This window comes from Telmatherina bonti (genome assembly GCF_933228915.1).
Source record: "Telmatherina bonti genome assembly, chromosome: 4".
In the NCBI taxonomy this organism is placed as follows: domain Eukaryota; kingdom Metazoa; phylum Chordata; class Actinopteri; order Atheriniformes; family Telmatherinidae; genus Telmatherina; species Telmatherina bonti.
The window spans coordinates 34,254,178-34,265,450 of NC_136622.1; positions in this window are offsets into that span (position 1 = coordinate 34,254,178).

Here is an 11,273-nt window from a genome sequence, read left to right on the forward strand (position 1 = left end):
GTGTTTTTGTTTTTACGTTTTTAATCTTACTGTTGAGGTTGCATGTGTCTGACACAGAGAGCTTTGCAATCCGAAAGCCACGCCGAGTCCCTGTGACGCTAGCAGGCTAATTAGTTGCTTTTAATTTGTATGAAAAACGTAATATTTGGAGAAGTTCTTGTCTTGTGAAGTGATGTCTGTGGAGTAAAGCGTACACATCAGATCTGATTGGCTGTCACTCATGTAAAAGTCAAATCCACGTAGAGGAAAAATTCACCAATTAGTGTGCTTTTGAATCGGACGAAGACGACAATTGGTGTTTGGTATGTTACTGCTTCTGTTTTTTTTGGGTGAAATGATGGTTATTCTTACATCCTGCTGTGTTGTGAAGTGCTGCATTACAGAGAACACACAATGAACCTTAATCCGTATATACGCAATAAAGTCTTCTCAGAAGAATATCTGTCCCGGTGATGATTCTCACCAAACGCCTTCAGGTTTAATCAGGTCACTCCGTTAGTGGAGAAAGCTTCATGTGACATTTTATTTTTAATTTTCCAATCTAATGAAACATTTAACATTTCTGGCTAAGCTTAAGTATTTTTTTTAAATAACTACTTAAGAACTTTGGATATTAATGATTGGTGCGTCTTTAAATGAATCCCGACATGCTGTTAATGTGAGCTCAGACTGGGTGTTCGTCCAGGTGTGGTGTTCACCTTTTATCACTTTATTTTTCCTCTTATTTCTTCTATTTTGGTAGCCTGATTTTTTTTTCCCCGTTTTTTTTAGGGGGGGGAGATGTGACTTTTTTTTCTACCTGCTATGGACATCCAATCACTTATTGTAGGCTACATCCGTCTACCAAACAGGTATGGATATCACACCAGGAAAGAGGTCTGGCGACGTCTAACTGCTTACACATGAACTGGTGTCATAATGAAGACATATCAAATTATTATTTTTATCTTATTCTATTGGAAGACCAGAAAACGGAGGAAGGTGCCTTTCTGGGGTGTCAAACTCCATGACCATGGGCTTTGCCAAGGAAAGTCGTTACTACAGATGCTTCCATGTCCGGCTGGGGTGCCACACACGAAGGCAGAACACATTGAGTCCACCGATGCAGTCAATTCACATGAACTTTCTGGAGCTCATGGCAGTCTGGTTGGCGCTGAGACATTTTATGCCTCTTCTGAGAGGGCACAATGTTTTGGTCACAACACCACAGTTGTGGCATTTATCAACAGACAAGACGGCTTACCCTCACGTCATCTGCACACGTTGGGGCACAGGCTGATCATGTGGAGCACCTCTCGCCTGTTGCATACAGAGAGCATACATACGGCAATTCTGTTTTTACACACTTACTGCTCACGTTCATTACCCACTCGACCCATCAGGAAGCATTTTGGTATTTAGTATGTTCAGTGCCACCTGGAGTCGATCAAGCGGCTTTCCATTTGGCTCTGCTGACACTCTTGATTGCTTTCAGCAGCCGCTGTAAAGAACTGCTTCGCTCAGAGATATGATTGGACTTCTGTGCAGAACTTATTTTGATGTAGATGTTGATTGTTAGTGTGTCAAAGCTAAACTAAGTTATGAACAAACTCCATGTAAATTTGAATGGTAATAATACATTTTATTTGTGGGTGCCTTTCTGGACACTCAATGTCACCTTACAAGAGTAGATCAATCAAAACAATCAAAACAAAAATAAAAGATACACAGTACAATGATAATCAGAGACAGTGGGAAATGTTATTAATGGGAGGTGGAGGATCTGAGAGAACGGACTGGTATGTTGAGGTGAAGGAGGTGAGAAAGGTAGGGGGGCGAGGTTATGGATGGCCTTGTCGGTGAACAGCAGGATTTTGTAGTGAATGTGGTAGGTGGCGGGGAGCCAGTGGAGCTGCTGCAGGACAGGGGTGATGTGATCGGTGGATGGGGTTGTTGTAATGACCCGGCTGCAGCATTCTGAACCAGTTGAAGTTTATGGAGGGTTTTTTGGGGAAGACCAAACAGAAGGGAATTGCAGTAGTCGATACTGGGAGTAACAAGACTGTGGACAAGTATAGGGATGGGGTGCTCATTCATTCATTCATTTTCTGAACCACTTAATCCAATTCTGGGTTGCGGGGAAGCTGGAGCCTATCCCAGCTGGCTTTGGGCGACAGGCAGGGTACACCCTGGACAGCTCACCAGTCCATCGCAGGGCCACACAGAGAGAGATGAACAACCACTCACGCTCACACTCACTCCTATGGGCAATTTAGAGTGACCAATTAACCTATCATGCATGTCTTTGGACGGTGGGAGGAAGCCGGAGAACCCGGAGAGAACCCACGCATACACGGGGAGAACATGCAAACTCCACACAGAAAGGCCACTGACCAAACCCCTCCCCAGCCAAGTGTCCTTCTTGCTGTGAGGCCACAGTGCTAACCACTGTGCAGCCGCCGTTGATGCTGTGGAGGTGAAAGTATTCTGACCGGGTTATGTTGTTGATATGTGAGGTAAAAGACAGGATGCTGTTGAGGATGACACCCAGATATTGTGTGGTTGGACAGGACTTTGTCCAACTTTTTTTTACATTTACTGTTTGGAGGGACAGGGCTTTGGCACCTCTGTATCTAGAAACTTCTGTGTAAGCTGTTTTGTAAGAGTTTTCTTACTCGTGTTTTTGCTTTTCTTTAGGGATTTGTTTTAGTTGGCATGGACTGTCTGCCTGGTGTTATTAATTTCAATGTGCATGTTGTTGGTTTACTATTGGATGTATTGTACTGGAAGTCGCTGGTGCAATGACAACAATTGAATCTGATTCAGATCATCATCATATGGATTACAAGGTTTAAATCTAAGTCAGGCTGAAGGTAAGTTTGGACGACGATAATACATAACCGAGCTGTTTCTCTTGTCCTTGCCAATTTTTGGTAGGACCGTATTTTGCTTCGGTGGTGTGATGGTTGGCGACGTCCTGGCATTCACATTGTTTCCACAGTTTGTGTTCGCATTTGGGAAACTGGTGCCTTGTTTCATTGAAGTGACAGTCACTGGGAAGGTTGTTCTGTCAGCAAAACCGTTTCTCTTCCTTGCAGGGATATTTGGGAGGGAATTGTAGGGATTTGGGTGATTTCCGATTGATGGAATGGGACTCACGGTGTTTGTCTTTTTGGTAGGAATACTTGGGGCGGGGTCACGAGGATTCAGAGCTGTGACATTTGCTGGGACTGGGGTCATCCTGTCATCCTCACTTGCAACTATATCCTGTACTCGTTTCATGTTTCTGGTTGGTATTTCAATCGGTGGCAGACAGTTCCTGATTTTGCCTGGCAATGGGATATCCGTGGTTTTGATTGCCTGAAGGTATTTAATAAATTGCGTCGCCTCGGTACCTTTGCTGGGCAACGACTTTCCTTGTGGACGTGAACTAAAGTAGGGATTTGAGCTGATATCTGTGTTAAGAAGAGGTTTAACATCCAGGCCTCTCTCTGCAGCCTTGGCAAGCTGAGCCTTGAGATATTCCTTCCGCGCTCTGTCATTTTCTGCACGCTGCTGTTCAAGCATCCGCTCCTGTTTTTCTTTTTCAGCTCTTTCCATCTTCAGTTTAGTTGCACGTCTTTCTTTTGCAAGTGCTATATTTTCCATGCCATTCAATTGAATTTCTTCTTTTTTAATTCGACGCTTCTTCTCTTTTTCAATTTGATATAGTCGGTCAGACTCAAATATGGCTTTCCTTTCTTGGTGTCTCTTCTCATGCTCTGTGTTCCTTATAATCTCCCGTTCTTTCATCTGCTTCACAATGTCTTGTGAGCTTGCCATTGCAACTTTCCTCTCCTTTTCCTGCTCCAGTTGCTTTGCTTCTTTGCTTCTTTCGCTCTCTTCAAACTCTTTTAACCTCTTCTCCTCTTTCAGAGCCGCCTTGGCAGCCTGTTCTTTCTTTGTTGCAGCCAGTTTTTCAGCCACATTTTGTCTTCGTGTCTCACGTTGTTTAACCTTCAAAGCGCGGGCTTCAGCGGTTTTCTTCTCTTTGGCCATCTGTTCATGATGAAATCGGTTGACTTGCTCCTCTTCCTCACGCAGGACTTCAAGCTGCATTTGTTTGGAGATTTTCACTCGAGGTATATTTTGCCGGATAAATTCCCTAGTTGTTCTCCGTTCTTCTGCCTCTTGTTTCTGGCAACTGGCATTATACTTGAAATCTTCATGCATGACCCGTTTTTGTTCCTCCTTTGCTAGCTGTTTCTCCCTCTCAGCCAGCCTCATCTTTTCCTTAGTTACTTCTCTGTTGTATTCATGAACAGCCCTTTCTTTCTCAGTCCTCTCCTGACGTAAATCCTCCTCACGTTTCAAGGCCTCAGAAGCTTGTCTTTTTAGGATTTCCTCATGTTGTCTGTCACGCTCTCTTTTCTGTTGCTTTTGGACCTCCCTTATTGCTGCCATGTCTGCATTTTCTTTGATCATCTGTTGTGTGCCATACGCTCTGTTGAATCTTTGAATACACGGATCTTGACGAAGATGCACACGTTGGACAAGTTCAATCTGGGCTTGTTTCTCCTGGTTCATCAACTCTCGTCCTTCAGCTGCAAGCTTGTTCAGATGTTCTTCCTTTTGGCTTTTTCTTGAGTATTTCCGTAAACGAAAATTTTTCAGTTTTTGTCCCATGGCTTCATACTCTGCCCGATGCTTCCTGCTTTGGATTTCATGATTTCTTTCCACAACCTCCTTCCTTGTTATTGTAGGCAGGGGTTCCAGTGAAAGTAGCTGGGTTCTTTCAAGCTCGATCATTTGTGAAGACATCTTGACTAATTCAGTTGTAATGTTGGGGTGATATAAAATATCAGATTTATAAAAAACAGTACCGTAATCACTAAGTCACGACTAACTGACAGAATGATTCGCTTCCTGGAGTAAAGCAAGTTATAGCCAACCTTCTGCTAACATCATAAAGACTTCCAAGGACATGGAAGAGGCATCGCCATGGCAACACACAAGAATTCAATGTAATATTGACTTGGCCACGCCCACATGGAATTTTTGTGTGTTGCTATGGCATTGAGCAGGCCACGCCCACATGGAATTCTTGTTTGTTGCCATGGCATAGACTGGGCCACACCCACACTGAATTCTTGTTTGTTGCCAATCAGTTTCACTCTTTGCAATTAATTGCTGACATTCATAATTTTTTTTCTCTAAATATTCTTATTATATGTAAATATTCTGGTATGAGCTCAAAGTTATTGGTTTTGATGTCAACCAAACCTGGTGAGCCTTCAATTGCATTAAGGGCCCTGCACAATCCCCTGTGAGCCTATATGTCCACATTTGAGACCACAAGACATGTCATGTGATTTGGGCTCTGGAGATAGATGACCCCATGCTTGAACTTTTACAAAACTTAGTTTCTTTTTCGTTTGGTCTGAAGGGTGTTTGACTGAAATATTGGCACAAACACATTCCTTTATGCCCCTGGTGGGGTCACCCATGGCAAACAGGTGTCTAGGGGAGGGACCAGACTAAGTACGGCTCAAAGACCCCTATGATGAATACAACCATGGGCATAGATGTTCCTTGCCGGGTCCTGACTGTTGTCTGTGCCTCTGGAGGCAGCTCAGAGTACCCACCCTTTCTGGAGTCCTTGGAGGGAGTGCTGGAGGGTGCTCCTTCTGGGAACTCAATGCTCAATCTGGGGGACTTCAATGCTCACGTGGGCAATGACAGTGAGACCTGGAGGGGAGTGATTGGGAGGCATGATTCCCCCCCCCTCCCCCTCCCCCTCTGTACCCAAATGGTGTTTTGTTATTGGACCTCTGTGCTCATCATGGATCATCCATAACCAGAGAATCGCATGGACATCGTGGACAGTCCCACTGGACTGGCAGACTAGAGTGGTGGTCCCCCTTTTTAAGAAGGGGGACCGAGGGTGTGTTCCAATTACAGGGGAATCACACTCCTCAGCCTCCCTGGTAAGGTACATTCAGGGGTCCGGGAGAGGAGGGTCCACCGGATAGTTGAATCTCGGATTGATGAGGAGCAGTGTGGTTTTCGTCCTGGTTGCATAACAGTGGACCAGCTCTATACCCTCTTTGGGGTCCTGGAGGGGACATGGGAGTTCGCCCAACCAGTCTACATGTGCTTTATGGGCCTGGAGAAGGCATCCTGTGGGGGGTACTCTGGGAGTATGGGGTACCGGACCCCCTTGTACAAGCTGTCCGGTCCCTGTATGACAGGTGTCAAAGCTTGGTTCGCATTGCCGGAAGTAAGTCTATGAGTTTCCAAGGCCAAGGCCTGCCAAGGCTGCCCTTTATCACCAATTCTGTTCATAACTTATATGGACAGAATTTCTAGGCGCAGCCAAGGTGTTGAGGGGATCCGGCTGGGTGGCCTCAGGATTGAGTCTCTGCTTTTTGCTGATCACGTGGTCCTGTTGGCTTCATCTGGTTGTGATCTTCAGCTCTCACTTAAGCTATTCGTGGCCAAGTGTGAAACGGCTGGGATGAGAATCAGCACTTCCAAATCTGAGACCATGGTAATAAAGAAGGGGACCACCTTATGTCAAATTATACAGAAAGAAAGATTTATGACCCCTGTCATCCAGTCAGAAGCTGCCACATCACAAGTAGGCGTGGCTTAATTACCAGAAGTTCCTCCCCCTTCAGTGAGCCAATCAGAAGCTGCCACATCAGTGTGGGCGTATCTAGGGTGTCCGGAAGTCCCTCCCCCTCCTGTGACATGTGTTCTGTTGTTGGACTGAAAGACGAGCATAAAAGCCAACTTATTACAACTTATTTCAGTAGTACTGAAGGAAGAAAAAAAAAGTTCCTTTAACCTTTGTCCACCTCTGTTCCAAATACTCTAACAATATCTTACAGAGAAGTGTCAGCAAGCTGTTAGCTGAGATAATACAAACAAAACATTCTCTCTGTCAAGGTAAGTAAGTTAATTACCCCTCTAGCCAGGAAAGAAAGTTTTAAAATCAGACACCTGGTCCATGTTTAAGAGAATAGAGTTTCTTTAACCTATGGATGCTCATATATTTAACAGAAACGTCTTTTAAACATACAATAACTTACAGAGAAGTGTCAGCAAGCTGTTAGCTGAGATAATACAAACAAAACATTCTCCTTCTCAAAGTAAGCTTTTATTACTTAATGACCCTCTAACGGTCAAGAAACCTGTCAACAACAGTTGCTTCTTATCTGAAAAAACAGAGAAATAAATCACCGATGTACGTTTCTAAAAATTAAAAAAAAAACAAAAAAAAAAACAATCCTTCAGTCACTTCTATAATCACCTCACTCCGAGAGAAAACCTCACAACGCAGCGATGTCACGAGGTAGGGATAAAAAAACTTCTTCTTGTCTAGGCTTTTCATTTATCAGACTTACTGAATAACTTTATCTGATATTTAGAAATTATAACGACCGCACAGATCCATTCGCTTCCTTCAAGATGCGGTCTTGGGTCAGGTGAGTTTTAAAATCAACGATCCATCTTTTCTCTAAAGTTATTTTTGAACTAAAATTGCCCGATTTTTCCTTTTTTTTTATCAGTATCGTTCGATGAATGGGAAGGGATCGGACTTACGCAAACAGATTTTGGTACGTCTTTCTTTTTTTATTTAAAATGTAGCGTCTGTCATTAATATCATTCTTTAAAAGATTTGTTTTGTTTTTCAAATGCTTTACTCACCTGATTTATTGAAAGCAGCGGCACAATTGCCCGAACCAGAGGACATTAGCCGCCCAGGCATGATCCGCTCCATTCCTCAGCTTGAAGATGCTGGATCAGCCCAGAGTCAATCTGACATACAGACTAGCATCACGTCAAGTTGTCAACAGGCTCCGTAGACGTCCAGTCGTCGAGGGTATATATATATACATATATATATATATATGTATATATATCTTTTCAAAAGTCTATTAACGCCGCAGTAAGCTTCCGCAAACAACCTCGCGTGTGTACGTCACTTCTTAGTGACGCATCGTACACATCCTGTCTTTACTTCACCTTTGGCAGTAAAGTAGATAATGTTAAACCGTCTTTTTCCTCTCTTTTTCTTCAGAGACGCAAACCAACGCTTCTTGCGATGCGTCCCATGTAAAACAAGGTTAGTTTTATGGACTCTAAAACACTTTTTTTTTTTTTTTTTTTTTTTTTTAAGAAATATATACATATACAAATAATTTTCTTGATAAAATCCATTTCTGATATTTTCAGAAACACCCGACGCCGCTTCACACTACGCTGGCAGTGTTGATCAAGGTAAGTCTTTGAATCAAAACGGAAATTAAAATATTAATAATAATTCATTTTAATGTTTTTTATTATTATTATTTTTGTTTTTAGCAGTTCAAATGGAGGCGATCTGGACTTCTGCACTGGCAGGCATCATCGGCACGAATCGAAGTAAGCCCAAAAAAAAAGAAAAGAAAAGAAAAAGAAAATTATAATTTCTCATTAGAAAAAAAAAAAAAGTTTATCCAAACTTTTATTTCTGGAGGTCTCTCCACAGGAACTTGGTGCGCTCTTCCTGCTGGAAGGAGAAGACTCTGCTTTAGGCCTCTACGTGGTAACAGCATTGATAACGTAGCATTTTATTTTATTAACATAACATTGTTTTATTTACAAAAGTTTTATATATGACCTATCTTTCGTTTTGTCTTGAAATGTATTGCGCCGGAAAGACAGCGTAACCGCGGACATCCACGTTTGAGGGCTACGTCTCTGAATCCGGACCCGCTCAGCAGAAGGGAAAATTACGGACGTCGAGGACACACGTTGGAGACATTCCTGCATCTGAGCCGTACACTGTCTAAAGTTTTAACAACGCTGGACAACATGCTTCAATGGTAAGCTGTAAAGGTGTGACATTTCTAGTCCTGTACGGTCATGGAAGAGATAAATAGACTGTTAGAATCACTAAATCAGATTCCACCCATCGATTCCGTTTCAAGCCGATCAACCCGTTCAAAATAATGTGGATCCTGTACCGACGGATCTTAACATCTTTGATTTAATAGATCAAGCTCTTAGTAACTTACATCTGCCTTTGCATGCTGATTTTAACACACAACCCGTAAGTCTTCGTGGGACTGAGGCTGAACAGATTTCACTCCCTGGAGAAAATCACTCTTCAGCACCATCTAGAGGTCAGACCCCTCTCATCGCAGAAGAGGAGCTGAGCAGGTCCCGTTCCCCTGACATTCTTCAGTTGAACAAACCTGTACAGTCTGGAGAAGGTATTCGTGGGTCCGGAGAAGCTGCTTCACTCAAAGCATACGGTGGCCCTGAAGTGTCATAGCAAAAAAAAAAGCCACAACACAACATCCAGTTCAGCTATTGAATTTCTCCGGCCACTTTTTCCATCGTACTAAAATTTGTTTTTCTCCCCGGATCATTCGCCGTTTTAAAACCTCTTCTACCTGATACGTTCTGTCGTTGCCCATCTTTACTTTCTGCAGCTCGGCTTCATAAAAGGACCCAACGATGGACTCTCCGTCGTAATCTTGGAGTTTGTACACCGACGAGGTGCGTGGAATGCACTCTACTACTGAAAAAACCTCATCTGTAAAACTCTGCTCATATTTTTTTATCAAACACCCATCTCAGCTTTGATATCCTAACCAGATCTCCCTTCTTGAATTTCATCTTGCAGGCCTTTTTAGCATAGCTCGCTCCTTACAGGTTTCGAAAGACTTGAGAGGCGGTCTCATCAGTCACCTGCATGGGGGTCATCTTTATACTTTGATGATAGCTGTGGTTATAACTTTTCACCAAATCTTGTAGGATGTCTATGTAATGTTTGGTGTTGTTGGTGGTAAAATATTTCCACATTCTTCCTTTCAAAGTGCGATTGAATCGTTCAACCACCGATGCCTTGAGATCGCTAGCTGTGGCAAAATGTGTTATTCTGTTTCTTTAACAAAACTTGGAAACTTTTTTTGAAAAATTCTTTACCAGAATCCGTCTGTAACTTTTTAGGTACGCGGCTTTCACACATATCGCAAAGATCTGCTTGAAATTGGTTTAAAGCCCGTGGGACAAAGACAATATTTCTGGTAAAATGGATTCTAGCGGGTTTATGTAGAGTGTAAAAAATCTCTGACATTATCAATTCCAACTTTTTTTCCCGTTTCCTCTTGCACACCCCGTCTAAGTCGTTCTATTCCTCCGAAGCTGCCTGGATGCGCATGGTTGTAATACACTTTTTTCATGATCCTTTTCTCCTTAACCATCCTGTCCAAGTTTTTACTAAATAAAAGAAAAAAGTCAGGAGAGCTCTTCTTTATGCAATTTCTTTATTTGTGTTTTTTCCCCATTCAACATCATAATAAAAGACATACAAAAAAACCTACAACGTGATATTTACAGTCACGTTGTTTTTCAGACAGTAACACATCACATCGACAAACAATGCATAAAGGGTAAATAAATGAATGGGTCATACAACAAAACAAACTCTTGTCCATTCCTTGACAATGTTTTCAAAAGTCTCTGACACACCAGACGCCTCGATACACGCGGTACATTGTAAAATCGTCTCCCACGGTGTCAGGATAGAGTGAGAACGGACTTGGTGTAAAATGTTTTCCAGTCTTTGAGTTTCTAACTTTATGGTAAACTTGATGGCTGATGTGCCGGTGGAGAACAAGCCGTAAGATGTCCCCAACCAAAGAACAAACAAAAATGACGTAAGTTTGATCTCGCGGTTTCGAGAACAAGAAACTGAGTTCTCGCTTCTCATGCAGTACGTAACGGACTTCGGTGTTGCGTCACTCGCAGCTGCGAATAACTGCAGTGAAAAATGCTGCTAACTATGAGCTGCACAAGGCATCATCCGCCCACGAACTCTCGTTAAGAGTCGACCAACAGCAGGAAAATAATTTCCCCAGTGGATCCTGCACGATGAGGAAGGATCCTGTTGGAAACGGATCACAGTCACGCTGCGTGTCTCAGCAGGATATGCAGCCATTTTGTATGCAGAAAAGTTATTTTATTTACAAGCTAAAATCGCAAATCAATTCATTTCAGCCCACTTTAAGCCAGACTGCCTTCTGATCCTGCGATGGACTGACGCATGGTGTACCCTGCCTTTTGCCCAAAGACTGCAGGGATAGGCTCCAGCTTCCCCGTGACCCTTCATTGGATTAAGCAGTTAGGATAATAAATGGATGAGTGAATGAAGGAATGTCCTCTGATCTTTAAAAGTGGTCTTCAGCAGTAGTTCTCGAGTCCAGTTCTTATTATTGAACTGTTTTTTCGAGGCACGCCTTTGATTTTCAAGCCATTTA